Here is a 16,211-nt window from a genome sequence, read left to right as displayed (position 1 = left end):
TTTTGTTGTATTTTGTATATATTGCAGTATCTGGTTAAATATTACTGTAACACACCATATTATGCATGAATTTTGTTCAGTTTTTCATGCTCTTTCATATGGTATAGCTAAAAAAAATATAAAAAAATATTGTATAAATAAAATTTTAGCTCAAACTTGAAATTTATTTTTTTCATTTTTTAGTTTTTTGTTATAACCTATATTCTTTTTGTGTAAATAAAAATAAAATTATAATATTATATGGAAAAAATACCTTGTTTTATAACACACAAACTAAAAAAAAATTATTCAAATCGGTTGAATAGTTTTTTTAATATAGTTTTTTCCCCACACGCTTGCAAAACAGAAGGAAATGCTCCGGCAATTTATTCGTATGACTTGGGAAAATATGCTGTGGCACTCAAAGGGTTAATCATAACCATTGATATAATCAATCGATACTGATTAATTGTTTTGAATAATTAACTTAAATAATCTATACCAACAGCTGTAAACACTTTCAAATAATACACGTATGGTAATATTTCAATTTTGCATAAGTACGAGGGTAATTCGGAAAGTAAGGTCCGTTTTTTTTATTTAAAAAAAACCACAACAGATTTTTTCAAAATGTACTGCTTGTTTCACCTCGTCATCAGTGTCGAAGCGCTTCCCGCCTAGGAACTCTTTTAGGTAGCGAAACAAGTGGAAGTCGCTCGGCGCCAAGTCTGGGTTGTATGGCGGGTGTTCTAGCTGTTTCCAACAAATGATTTGATGAGATTTTGGGTTTGGTTGGCTGAGTGGGGTCTGGCATTGTCATGTAGCAACGAAACTTCAGCTGTCAATAGGCCACGTTGCTTGTTCTGTATTGCTCAAGTCTAAGGTTAATCAGAGTGTTGCAATAAGTGGCCGCATTTATTGTTGTTCCTCGCTCCATGAACTCGACTAGCAATATCCCACGTCTATCCCAAAAAACTGTCGCCATAACCTTGCGTGTGGATAATGTTTGTGTTGCTTTCACTTTAACCGGTGACGTCGAGTGACGCTACTCCATCGACTGGCGTTTCATTTCTGGGGTTATGTGGGAAACCCATATCTTGTCACCCGTCACAATGTGGTCTAAAAGGTTATCACCTTCCTGATGATATTGGATCAAAAATTCAAGAGCAATACCCATTCTACTTTTTTTGAGTTCCTCAGTAAGCAGCCTGGGAACCCAACGTGAGCACAATTTGCGAGAATCCAAAATTTCAGAAACAATTTTAAAAAATGTGGTTCTACTCACATTCGGGAATTCTATTGCTAATGAAGAAACAGTGAATTGCTGATCTTCACAAATTTTTTCATCAACGGCTTTCACCAAATCTTTGGTGATCACTGACGGCCGACCAGATCGTGGTTCGTCATGGACATTTTCCCATCCATCTTTAAAAGCTCTCACCCACTTCCGCACTTTGCTGTCACTCATTGCATTTGGACCGTACACTTCACTTCTTATCTGTCAATGAATATCCGCTGCTGAAACGTTCCTTGCTGTCAAAAACCGTATCACAGACTGTATTTCACAGTTGGTGGGATATTCAATAGTTTTAAACATTTTAAAAAGGCACAGACAACAGCAGACTACAAAGATTTCACAGCAAATGGCGTCGTTTTGTGCGCAATGCATGCCAGGAGTCAGGGCGCATGCGCATTTCGCTGCTTGCTTACTGTTTGTCTGGTTAACGCGAATCGGACCTTACTTTCCGAATTACCCTCATAACATTTGATTATTAAAAATGGCAGTCAATTTTTAAAAAAAACTACACACGGCATTGCTTTGAAAGATGATGTCCAGACATGTTTTTCGTGGCTGCAACATGTTGGACTCGTACCGAAAATCCCATTATGTGAAATTTGTGGGAAAGAAACAACTGTAACTGTGAGAGGAGCAAATATGGTCCTTTTCAGTTTTCTTAATTTTGGTTATAACAATCTGTTTGATCACTGTAAATATTAAATTCATATTTTAATTTAAAACATATAATTGTTATTGAGGACTATAGATACCTACTTTTATATCGATTCATAGTCTAGGATTTGAGATGCGAATATTAGGTATCGATGATTACATTCTTCGATATAAAAAACTGGGTCCGCTTACGTACCCTACCCAAAAGTTGTAGTATTCTTGTGGCTAATGAATTACAATTCTTGTTACTTAACAATAAACAATGATATCAAATCACAGTTATATAATATCAAAGTTTGAAATATATCAAAACGTTCAATCAAAACAATCAAATGACGAGTGTTTGTCGCTTATTAAAGTCTACCCGCCCCAAGTACAATGGAAATGTACACTGATATTTTTATCAGAAGCTGTCAGACATTATTATCTTTTAACACAGTAAAAAAATAACTACTGTAAATGTTACACTGTTTTGTTTTTTACATTTTATAAATACACATAGCCTCAATAGTTTTTATTCATCATTAAATTATTACTTTTGGTATCAATTTACAAAATCGTGACCATGGAAAGGTATGTTAATTTTTTTTCCTGAAAACTACAATTTTTCCTGAAAACAATAGTGAAGAAAAAATTCGTCGGCAACGAAAATCAAAGGAGTTACGATTTTTTGAAATCCTCTGAAAACTCTGTTTTTGACAGTACCTCTGGCAATTTTACTGAAATGATGACGTTAATCCTGTCAACGATGCCTGCCCGCTGCGCAGTGCTGCGCACTGCTTGCTCTTTTAGAAAAAAAATTAACTCGAGCTTGCAAAAGTCGAATCCCAGATCACGTGATGCCCCTGATCCTTAACCCTCCAAGTGTTGTTCGACAAAATTTTGTCGGTTATTTTCCATCCTTAATGCAATAATGGCCGAAAGGCATCAATATAATACAATGATATACTTTCCCCCCAGTTTATATGCACCTGTGATAATAATACTTGGCTATAAATGCCCAACCCATGAAAAAAAGTCCATTTTTCATGGTCACGGTATTGTAAATAAATACCTTACTTTTTTATATAAAAACAATTGAACTATACTATCATTTGAAATACTTGTAATATAGGCCTACATAATTCGGTTCAACAACTTGATATTTGTAGTTTACAAATAATGATGATTCAATTTGGTAGTGGCTCCTTATTTATTTATATTGAACACATCCAGTCAGCATTTATTTTGAAAGGTTAATTTGTTTAAAAATTAAGAACTAGGGTTACCTATTTTAGTTTAATACAAAACTTGTTTTACTCACAAGTTCATTGAGGTACCAACTATTAAGGAATAATTAACTTATTAAATAAATAGTAGTTAACTTACAACTTAGCCCTATCGAGCTGTGGAAAGTCCTGGACCTAATAACTACGAATGTACTTCACATTAAGACTATTCTTTAGTGAAACCTTGTCAATCTTAAAAAACTCATTTATTTTTCAACGTAGCTAATATTCAAATGAAATTATTAACTGCGTTTTGGAATGTTGATATTCATGAACTAATCGACCAAGGAACCAACAATAAAAACATAAACAGAATCGTGATTACACGAGGAGGCTACACAGTACAAACACAAGTTTACTCACGGATCAAGTTGAGGTTATGTTATTGTGTTAAGTTTTTTTCTTTTAAACCTCAGCTTTAGTTATGCCGGCTTCAATGTGCACTGCTTTTTTTCTTCTTCATCGCAAAGTATAACAATATATATCATTCTATGACCCTGAACGTATGTCTAAATAATATTCTTGAGTAATCTTATTATTTTAATACTATTTCTTGTTACATGTAATATCACATTTCCACATGTAGTTAAATTGTTTAGGTGTTTACTAGTTTACTTATTAATTAATAGTTTTTCTTTTAATTGCTAAATGCATGTTCTGCGAATTAACAACTCGTTTCAGAGTTTATTTCTTTCCATTTAGCACAGGAAAATTTGTTTCTTGCAATGAACGAACCACCGCTTACAAATTATAATTTTTTGCCTGATGGTCATAAACACGTTTCCATTACGAACATACTCACATTTCCATACTCACTGAATCAGAAGGTAGCCAAGTCACAACTTAACTTACATCAATGCTTCTCAGCAAAACTGTCCGCACTCATGACATGCGATTATGACTCAACAATCTTAGAGGTCAGCAGATGCTACAAACGATTTATGCTTTTAATATAGATACTGTATCAACAGGTTTCCATACTAGCTTAGCGATCCACAAAGTTCCAGACCTTTCGCACTTATTTTATCACAAAAGGTGTTTGTAAGAACTATTTAAAAATAGAATTATCCCTTGATCTACATTTTTGACTCTCAATTTTTATATTAACATAGTTTTTTCTGTAACCTTAAAAGAACCACCTGTAGCCTAGAGACATTTCCAAATAGGCTGAATTAAATATTGTTTTATCTCGCTAAACGTACAATCAGCTAATTTTAATTACCTAATAACTGGTTAAAGTTCTCTATAACACGTATAATTATACTACCAATTTTGAACCTTAAAATTTATATTAACCGTGGTTGAATTACAAATTTTTTAAATAATTCGAGAATATATTCTCTTGTCTATCTTCACCAATCATATGCGTATCTAGGATGACCTAATGGAGGGGGTTACCACTAAAAAAAATCCGTTCTTCCCAGTCAAGCTGGGGTACGGGAGTAACCCTCCCTCTCCGGAATATGTTAAATGGTAATAATATTACAAATTAATTGTATGTTTGATAGCCGCCTGAGAGCATTGGTATTATTATTTTATGCTCTATAAAAACGGTTATAACATTGACGAAAATTTACCCTTTTGGAGACCGCTCGATAAAATAAAAGAATTTAAAGAAAATGGCGATGTATTAATAAGAATAACAGAAGCTCGGAAAAAATCGCTATATCTTAAGACTAAAAAATACATCTTCCACCGTTTACCTAGAATTCATAAATTCTAATATGGAATACCAGGATACATATATTTACATATTTATTACATATATTTTACGCGAAAATGTGGGCGTGTATTTTTATTAATAAAATTATTTATGTATTTTACATTTATATGTGTTTTCTTATTTAAAACCGAGACATCCCTGATAAAAACTATTGTGATACAAATTGACATGCATTTTCATAAAGTTATTTACTGTGTATACAACCACACAAATTGTGAGTCATGAAATTAGTAATTGTGTTTTTCTTTTACCGCGGCTGAGCAGTTGACGTCAACTACGCGCATTGCGCATAGTATACGCAGCAGACGCTGAACAAAATACGACCTTCAAGTTAAATATTATTTACAATGCAAGATATTTCGTTACTATGGTTTTTTAATGTTGGATTTTCATAATACACAAAGTGTAACAGAACCATGTTACAGTGATCGGTTAATAATCATCGTTAAAAGTAATGAACGAATATAAATCGATAAAATATTAATCTATTTTGTTTTCAGCGCTTTTAATGTCATCATACTATTGATAACAAAGACTCTATTGCCATATTAGACATTCTTTTGGGTTACAATTTTAGACAAACTATTACAAGCATCAACCTTAGATCTGACTGGGAAAACACGGTATTGAGAACATTTTTTTTAAATCTTTCACATAGCAAATTAGCTTATTATTTAGCAGTTTCTTAGAAGCAAGTACATCGAAATTTCAAAAATAAAACATAATTTTTAGTATGAAAAGTATCAAGAAAGATAGCAACATGAAAATTGGAATAAAGTATTTAATGATAGAGATGTTGAAAGATAAATCAATAATTTGTATAGCCAAAGTTATTTAATCATAAAATTAAAATTTAACCTGCGAGAACTTCAAGATGCTTATATTTTACATATCAATAGCCCAATAGAATTAATAGTTAGGAAGTTGAAAATGTTTGAACATAAAACTTATTGCTAGAGTAAAATTTTACCATGCCAGGGGTTTGATTGTTGCAGTTGGATACACTTTGTGGGCAACTTAGAAAAACATCACAAATTCTATTTTTATATTATTTTACTTTTATTATTATTTTGTTTATTCCTGAAAGTGATGTAAACAAAACTTGTTCTAGTAATTAAAATAAAATATTACAAATTTCAAGTCAGGTATTATTCAAATGGCCACGATATTTATCTAATTTGCTTGTGGAGTTCAAGTTTTTGTAAACGTTTGATTAAAATGTGTTATAAAACAAATGAAATTGTTTATTCAATAACATCAGATATATTAGAAGTTCACCACCAAAACTTGAAAGTTTATTATTTTATTTTTACACGTAAGTCAGGTATAAAACACGTTTTGATAATCAACTAATTTTGTATACGCCTTACACAATTTGGGTTGAAACAATACCGGAGAAGTGTAATAATAACAGCAAGTGAAATTTTATCACTTTTAAGTATTATGGTATTTTTAAATGTGAAGGAAACAAGATTTCCGGACATATGTCATCGTTCAGTGATACAAAAAATCAGTAACACTGCGTTTCAAGATCTGCAATCTGATCTCTTCTTTAGGTAAATAATTAATCTAAGACATATAACTGACCAGGGGCCAGTAGCAAATGGCAATCGTCACGGCAGAAACAAAGTGGTGCCAAAAAAGGAACAGGAGTGGTCCTTCAGGATTATTGGATCATTCTAGATGAATTTCATACTGTTACCATTGGTTTATTACAAATATCTGATCTGTTTGATAATTTTGGTTTTCTTTTTAGTTCATTTTTCAGAATTGGCAACCAAAGCGGCCTAATCTCGACTAGCGGTTGACTAAGTGGCGGTCATGGACATTGTTCGCTGTAGATATCCTTGTATCTAAGATCTTCTGAAGTATTATAGCTTCACCGCTAAAACTGTATGTAAACTGAGGACTTGCTTAGATGCCTCCTCCAGTTGATTCCGAATGAAGTCTACTGCTCACAGTTTCTCAATGGGTTCGTAAATTAAACTATTATTTCATTTTAATGAACCGATACAATGGAGTTTGGAAGAACCTGACTCTGACAGAATATAACGAAAATTTGCGAACAGACTCTCCATATTACGAGCGCAGCGCCGGCCGTCTATACTGTGCACACAACATCAAATGTCTGCTGTACTGTGTGTATTGCATATCTACTAGGCGTATAACCCTTTGGCCTTGTGATCCAAAATCAATTGAGCTCTCCCGTTATCTAAAAGGAACCTATAAATAAAGTTTCAAGTTTCTATGACATTTCTATCAAGAATTATCGCATATACGGATAGATTAACGGACAGAAAAACAAACGATACGATTTTAAGAAGGACCTATCAGGCCCTTATTGAATGGTTTAATTTATTTTTACATGTGCCATCCAATTAGCGGTTCACCTCAACGACACGTCAGCTCTAAGTCGTACATTCACGTATTACTCTTACAGTTTCCCCAAACTAAAATGTGCATCCCTCACAAAAATTTACAGGAGTTAAATTTTATAACACTTTTTCACTTATAGGTTTAGCCTAATAAAATATAAAAATCCTTGATTGCTCGTTTTCAAGGACCTATTCAATAATATTTAGAAAGTGGAACAATAAAAAAATAATCTTCTTATTTTTTAAAGCATTTTTAAGAAATGCACGTGACAAATTTTCAAGCTTCAACAATTTATGTGTTTAATCTTACGTCATCGTTTTCACATTCAATTCATGAGAGATAGCAAAAAGGTAATTGAAATGAGGAATGAAACAAGTATTAAAAAACTAAAAATATATTTTATTAGATACAGAACTAAAATTCAGCTTTAGTATTGAATTGCGATTGAATGTAAACAACTGATAATACATAATGTAGGCTAATACAATGAACAGAAGAGTAAGTATTATATCTGCAATAACCTTGTTTTATTTAGATATTGCCCATCTTAGGACGCTGTGCAGAGCACATTCGAATCAAAAGTGGCTGACGTTTGCATGCAGGTTAGTACTTCACGGCCAAGTATGCGTTATAAAACAGCTTGACAATCACATGAAAATGTTTTTAGATCGGTTAGTGCAGACTGAAATAACAGCTGAGGGTAACGGAAAGTTGTCTTCGCTGCATGTACAAAGCTGTTTCTTACTTCGGCCTACCTCCACGTCAGTTTCTTTGCTCAGCTCGCGCAACCTGTTATCCACACTAGTCTATAGTACAATCGAGCGATCGTTACTCCTTATCTTTACTTCTAATGTATTTACCTAAATACTTAACTTTCAAGATTTAAATTAACACGCGTTTACACTACGACACAGAAAGTGTGCAAAAATAATAATAAAATAAAAAAAATATGGAGAATAATTGAACGCAAAACGGATGTAAACAACCGGAACGAATGGAAACGTCGTCGCGTTGCCACCAACGAATTATAATAATGGAACGCGCTCTGGGCCGGAGAAACCGAGCCGAAATCCTGGGCTGCGTTCCGAGTCTGCAGGCGCTGGAAATGGGCAAGAACTAACTCCGCCCATATGGCAGGCATTATAGTAATGATCTAATATCACTTTAAAACGCCTTGTAGACTTAATACAATTGTTAGATACTACAATTTATTTATTATTACAAATGTTAGTAGCTGCTTTTTACCGTGGATTTTTATTTTCTGTTAAAAAAACTGATTTTTGTGCAATATCAAAATAACTGAGATTTTGACTTTTATTTTTCTTACAAAGTCGGAAACAAATATTACAGGCATTAAAATATTACCCAGATGAAAAAAAACAACTTTTTATTGACAGTATTTTATTTCAAAATAAACTACAAAAAATTTACAAACATGACACACTTAATCTACGTGTTAGAAAATAAAATTATTTTGACCAATATTTTTGCCTTATTTCTAAGTTGGTTTCTTTTTAATGTCAAAAGTTTTTGTTTTTTTCGATGTGATGAGATATTATTTAAAAAAAATAGTTTAGTCACAGTTTTAATTCAAAGTAACTCGTGGCTTCCTTTCAATTTAGAAGTGGTCGCATTTGTTTGAGATAACTAGAGTAAATAATAATATTTTACAATTTTCAATACCGTACATCATCACTTGATCTACTTAATTTACCCTTAGATTTAAAATCAATAAAAAGTTAATGTGTTCTAAGATCAGCATCATTGGCATGGAGTACAGAACTTGATGAGTTCTTGCCCACTTTAAGCGCCTGCAAATCCATGGATACACCAGTAACGCACAGCTGTGTGCGACCGGAAAACACAACATGCTGCTTATGGGCAGTGCGCGTTCCAGTAGTATAGTTCGTTGGTTGCCACACACTGACAATCAGCTGATATGACGATGTGGCAACGCTGCCAGGTGAGGGGTGAGGTAAATGCCTATGCGGCCAGGCTTGCAATAATACCTCTTACTATAGTATGTTCGAAAAGCATGTAATACACGTGCATAAGTTAACATACCAGCCACAGATGTCCTATACAAGACGGTGATCTATACAAACAGCTGTTTAACTCCCTACTATTATTGTTATTGTGCCATCAGTAAAGTTTATAAAAAAGTGAATGCTTGTTTTATGCAGGTTCGTTTTCGAATAGTCTGCATAATACAGTCGTAGATGAAATAATTAACACGATTAACACGTTAAATAATAGAATATCACACCTCGTTGAGATTTACGGCACTAGTCCTTTGCAAGAGTGATTTTCATCTCAATCCTTTGCGTTAAGGCTATCATAACTCTGTTATGTAAAGTACTTCCGTCCGACCCAACATGGTAAATAGAATTTCATTTGATTACTCCACGGATCGTTGGCTCAACGACCCAAACGTTGGTTATGTCTCTTCAGTCATGTAAAGAGTGACCTTCATTGTCAAACTAGTGCTGTATTGAATACCTACATTCTAAATAACAATTCACTTAGATGTGCTTATTTACAATGATCATGATGTGATGGGTGATGTAATACTTGGGTGAATACGGTCACACTGCTTCGCCTTGTTGCACAACTTTTCTCTTTCTGCAGAGATACGAGTATGTACATAACCTTATGAACAAATATCGATACAGCAAAATGGTTTTTGTGTTTGGGGTTCATTACGGTAGATCATTACATATATTTTGTATAATTAGCTCTATTGAAGAATGATTAGACCTTCAGGATAACCGTCTGATGCTTGAAAATAATAGTTTTCATGGGGTAAAGCAGTGCACTATATAATGTTTCGTGCTCAAAAATTAACAATTTAAATATTATATTATAGACCGACATACTCTCTACATTTAATTACCGACGTAAATAATTTTTACTTATTTCATTTTACGAAGCTATTTCGTACAGTTTTTGGATCTAAAAAAGAATAGGAAGTATTAAATACCCCAAAAGTAAACTAAAACGTGTTTAATTAATAGCCATCATTAAACTTGACATACAGATATTAAATTTGTCAGAACGACCAAAATTGTCTCACTGTCCAAAACGTATAAAGCAAGTATGTCAACATTTGTATTGCAATATTAATTTATATGTGTTACGGGATGTGGAATGAAATGATTAGAACACAACGAACATGTTGTTTACCTATTTAATTAATCGTTAAATCTAATAGGTATAGGCCTAAACCGTGTCCAACAATTAATTGTTAAAATGTTGTTTTCATACTATATTTTCCGCAATGCCTGGTTTATACATTGAACTGGCGTACACGTGTGACCTTGGTAGAAGAGCGGGTTATCGTCGCCAGATATACAGGGACGCGGTGCTAGCAGTTGGCGGGGGAGAGGCGGGGATATTCGAGTCAGTGATATCATCTCAGCCTCTGCAATCAGTGTATATGTCAAGTCAGTCGAGTTCGAATAAGCGGTATTACTGCTATAACTATAACCACGTGACCTCGCCGTGACGTGCGTGTTGACATATTATCGGTACCGTGTATTGTTCTGTAGTGTGTCGAAATGTCAAAACAATAGTATCGGCGCATCGAAAACTTTCCATAAATAAATAATACTTTTCTCCATATTATATCATACGTCTGCTACCTTTGTGGCAACCTCTAGCTCTTGGCATTATATTTTCAGTATTTCAACTCAATTAGTATATTTGACCTTGTATATCGTGAGACATTCTAAATTATTTGGTATTCATACACTAATTAATTAATGGAATCCATTTTTATTAAAAATAAGTTTGTACTGGTAGGGACTGCTGACATAGCGTTCTGTCTCTGTACATATAAACTTTTGTCAGGAAGCCGTCGTATTGTTAGATACTTCACCACTAAAAATATTAAATAACTACAGGATTATAAGTGGGTGAATGTTATTTTAAAAGAAACCTTGTAGCTGTAAATTAGAAAGAAATTTTCTTTTTTTTTCTTTACTAGACATTTTGATAGACAATTCATAAATTGTTATGCATATTATCATTATTAAACGGTACATCAGAAGTTACTTATATTCTTCGGTCAGAGCTCCGCAGTCCATCGCTTAAGTTTTGTGCATTATTAGTTGTAACGATGTTTTGGTACTCTCCTTCATACATAAACACAGCCCACACCAGAAATCTCATTGAGATTGCTAGTAGGGCCAGTCAATAGAATATCATTTTTCCAGTGATGTGATGTGCCCGACAATGGTAGTTACTAGGTCAGGCGCGTTGGATGGCGCTGTCTAAGCAACTGTATTCTGGCTTAATCACACTTTCTACCCTGGCAGATATATTTTAAGAATATATATTTTCGATAACTATTGTAGTTTTTTTCGTTATGTCCAGGACTAGACTAGACTCTATACACTAAAATTAAATGGAAAATGTCTTTACTGGAGGTACAGTTAAGGTTATGTAATCTTCGCTTGCAATTCTAGCAGCAGATGGTACCTACTGACGTTTTTCTTAATTGCAGTAAACATAGGACATTGCATCGCAAAAGCGAGAGATTATTCAGACATGCTTATCGCAGTTATCTCCATCTATACATACAGAAATGTATGTACATTCACTAGCCAATCCCCTCCCCCCCCCCCACAGTTCCTGCTCCGATTTTAGTCAGCCACATAATGGATGGAACATAAACAGAGGTTTTACTGTCTGCCGGTAAATTGTAAATCCGTAACGTCAATCCAACTCTCCGCTGAACAATGTTTGCTCTATCGTGATCTGTAGAATAGGGTACGTCATTGTCATTAGTCGATCAAAACTGCACACTGTGTGGTTATATGGTCGACCGCTCGTAACCAAGGCAGAGCAAGCGTATCGCGTGAGCAAGAGGGGCGTAGCCAAGTGAGGGGTATGAGGTACACTCGCACCCCCATACAGTCACTGGCAGTAACCAAGGCAAGAGAAGTAAGAGCAAGGCTGAGCAAGCGGGTCGCGTGACTGAGGGAGGGTATGAGGTACACTCGCACCCCCATACAGTCACTGGCAGTGACCAAGGCAAGAGAAGTAAGAGCAGGGCTGAGCAAGCGGGTCGCGTGAGCGAGGGGTGTAGGTACGGGGACGCTGCTTTAGCACCCCCTGGAATAAGCACCCCCTCGGGCTATGACGTCACGGCAGGGGGGTGCTAATTCAGCGCACGGACACGGACAAGACACTGAATTAGCACCCCCCGACTACAAGGGGGTGCTAATTCAGCGCATGGACATGGTCGAAGCCCTGAATTAACACCCCCCTGTTCCAAGGGGGTGCTTATTCAGCGCATGGACATGGTTCAGTCACTGAATTAGCACCCCCTAACATTCAACCAGCAAAAAGGATATTTATCTTTTACATATTCAATTTAATCATAAATATAATAGTTGTTATCTGGATTTTTGTGACGCTACCACTTATAAGCTACTATCTAGGATTGTTTTACAATTTCCGATAAACGATTAAATAATATAATAATCAAATATGGCTACTTTCTCTTCAAAATTACCATAGACATAATATTACATAATAATGCTCCGACCAACAAGGCTAATAGACCTTAGCACTCCTCCCTCTCACACGCATTGTGATATTTTCGCTCATGAATTTGCTTTCTGTTTTCTAAATATCACCTATTAAAATTATTAATTAAATCATATCCATTTATTCTATTTCAGTTGGTTCTTTCAGTTAATACGTTTATACAATTAATTAACGCACTGCTAAATATATATTAAAAAATTCAATTTTCTACGCACAGATCGTTAAAGCCCATGTAGACTCTTTTCCCTTGGAAAATGGAAAATCTACTCATAGTCTATTTAAGGGTATTCACTGAGCATTAACAGTTCAAGCTTAACCCAATCGTGAAAACTCTATTAAAAACGTTTCTAGATATAATTAAAACTATGTTATTTGCATATGAATCCATAATTAAACTATTTATTTCATTTAATAGCTTCACGAAAATGGTGTGTTCTTTTTTAGTTCAATTAACTCAAGTTTAAAAAACTAATATAATTTTGTAAACAATTTAGGCTCGTATTTTAGATTAAATAGTTCACTGTCACAGTATAGAATTTTTCTTTTCAGCATTTTTGGTTCATATTTAATATGAATTACATTTCAAAATTAGTTTTTGTGGAACTAAAAAGATGAAGCATGAAAATTAGAGTTTTTGACTCGTCATTTATTACAGAAATAATTTTTCAGTACCTGCCCTTAAATAATTACTCGTAACCATCTGCAGTAAAAAACTAGATTATAATTTTTTATTTTATGCACTATTACGCGTACCGTGAATCTGCACAATGGAACAGCTCTATAGACTTAACACTACACAAACATCCGTAGAATGATACCTACTCACAAAAATGTCTCAAGGTTACGCCCATAAGTATTACTATTGCTTACGTGTAAAATGTCCTCTATAGAATCACGCCGAACTATTATTGATAAGGAAATGAATATAGAAACATCATATACATAATATCCCTTCACGCTGAGTCGGAAGAAAGGTATATTTCACATTAGGCTAAAACTTGAAGATGCATTATTAGTTTATAAACTTAACACTGTGATAAAACACTTATGGATGAGGCTAAGGATGAAGTATATTAATCCGCAAAGGTTTCTTCCTTACTAGTTAATATAAAAAAAAATGTTTAGTCGACTTCTGTCCATCTTACCTCTAGCAGATATATCCCTCTGGTAAAGGATTATACCCTAGATTATATTACTTTTTATAACGGTATCGATGATAATATTATTAGTGTCATATTACGAGAATGAATAAGAGAATTCATATTGGGACTTTCATATGAAATGTTATCAACTATTACATGTAAAATATTCTCACATATATGTTTTGTTGCTCCTTTTATGAGTAACCCTATTTTCAAATGTGGATCATAAGTCTTTTATTACCTACAGTGCTATAGGAAAGGAGGGATCGTGATTTGTAATTACTTTAGAACATCAGTTCACAAAATCATGGAATGTTGCATTGAAATTAAAATTGGAATATCTTCCAATCATCATAATTTATTTTATCAGTAGTATGCTATTTTTCTAAAGACATGAAGGAGATGTCTATGACGTACCAGTTATTCTACAAAAATTCCGTACGAAAGCGCAGGTATCAGCTAGTAAACATATTATAAAAACTTGAGACTCCTTATTTGAGCCTTAACATCGTTGCTCGTTACATATCGGCCGTCTACCAAATATAAAATATACAGAGTAAAATCTACCTGCAAATATCGATTGTAGGACTGTAGGTCCACACATAATTTTGACGAAGCTGACGAAACCCGTCCGTGCACTACCGACCCAAAACTACCAAAACTAACCTGGCCACATCGAGTGGTCGAGTAATAATATCGATGTTATTCTCAGTTGTTATTCCTATATTATGGATATTATGATTAAGGATATTATGATCACAGTTCAGTAATTTAATGTTAAAATCACCTGATTATTGCAGCCCACATTCAGTGCTGTCATATAATAAAGGCGGGTATTGTTTGGTAATTGGTTTTAAAAAACAAATTATCTCCCTTATTTCACAACCAATTTTTAAAACTTGGTATCGTTGGATGTTTTATTAAATTGTGTAATAATTTAGACCTTTTTTACCATATTACGCTTTTAAGATATTTACGCTTTGGAAATCACTATTTTGAAAATAAAGCTTGTAAGACATTTAAATGTTTTATGTAATTACGCCTTAAGGTTATAAAGGTATATACAACATTTTAACCTAAAAAATCCATCAAATATAAATGATTAAGTAAAAAAAGACATAACAAAACAAAATTGTGGCTATTTGAGTAATTAATTATTGAGTTTTAGAAAGGTGAATATGATTGTTTTTGCCTTTGGTCCGTGAATAATGTCTGAAAATATTGGTAGAGGTTGTGGGACACTGTATAATAATTTGATATACAGAGTGCTCTATAATTCTTAGGACAAGTCTATATACCGGTACTGCTCAGGTCATGGCAAACGCATTTCAGAATATGGAAATAGATTTTCGGTGCTTAGTTTCCTATCCGTCAGTCTGTATGTGTTTTTTATAAATATTTAATATCTTAAAACGAATAAACAAATCCTACCTAATTTGGATAAAATATTTGTGGTAACAAGGCCAGTCATAAAAAATATTCATTAAAAAATGGCAGCCATTAAATCTTTGAATGTCTTAAAATCCAGCAGGTATACAACAATAAGTCTGATCGTGGATTTCATCACAAGTCTAATTACTCAAATACTATTTAACATTAACAATAAATAACTCATTTAGAGCGTCTTTACTTTGAAAAAACACGTTCCTGAAAATAAATGAACAGCAGCTTCAGAGTATGTTATCCCTATTTTATTATTTTTGTCATTTATTATGCAAAACATTTGAAATACATGTTTCAGGCCTATCTAAGGATGGAATAGAATCATATATTTGATGTTTAATGAATTTATTTAAAAAGTCAAGCGACAATCAGCTGTATTTCCAATAAAACCGCTTATCTTTAATTTTTTCATCTATAAAAGCATTATTGTCTGAATATTACTGTACGATTTTGCTTGTTGTTTATTATTCCTAATATAGCCTACAACAGATAACCTAGTCACTTTTATTTAGTTTTTTTAACATATATTGTGAATAAATGTAAGCTTTATGATAAATAAAACAGTTTATTATTGTTAATTAAGACGTTTGTTTTTTTCCTTCATTGTTCATAAAGGCGTTCATTGTTGATAAATTTGCAATATCTCTAGTAGTTTGTAATTTATTAGACAAAAAGTTTGCTTGGCAACAGATTGGTATACGATATTCTGGAGCTGCCGTTTATTCGACTTTTGTATTGTGACCTACTCGCTGAGAACATCAATGTCAACAGTGTTT

The 16,211-nt window shown here is 33.6% G+C and overlaps 1 protein-coding gene across 4 annotated transcripts in view; it reads right to left on the bottom strand.

Moving 5' to 3' along the window:
* The window catches only part of LOC124364367, a 109,108-nt gene that overhangs the window by 39,321 nt on the left and 53,576 nt on the right, over window positions 1-16,211 (bottom strand). The window contains exon 1 of one of the 4 annotated variants that reach the window (XM_046819790.1): window positions 4,001-4,100. The exons of 1 other annotated variant lie outside the window; for it this stretch is intronic. The gene's annotated coding sequence lies outside the window, so the exon portion shown is untranslated. 2 more of the 4 variants (XM_046819781.1, XM_046819773.1) reach the window with 2 other exon arrangements.

Source organism: Homalodisca vitripennis, chromosome 1 (genome assembly GCF_021130785.1).
Source record: "Homalodisca vitripennis isolate AUS2020 chromosome 1, UT_GWSS_2.1, whole genome shotgun sequence".
Taxonomy (NCBI): Eukaryota; Metazoa; Arthropoda; class Insecta; order Hemiptera; family Cicadellidae; genus Homalodisca; species Homalodisca vitripennis.
The sequence above is the reverse complement of the archived record's forward strand: the minus strand, read 5'-3'. Positions and strand labels throughout refer to the sequence as shown.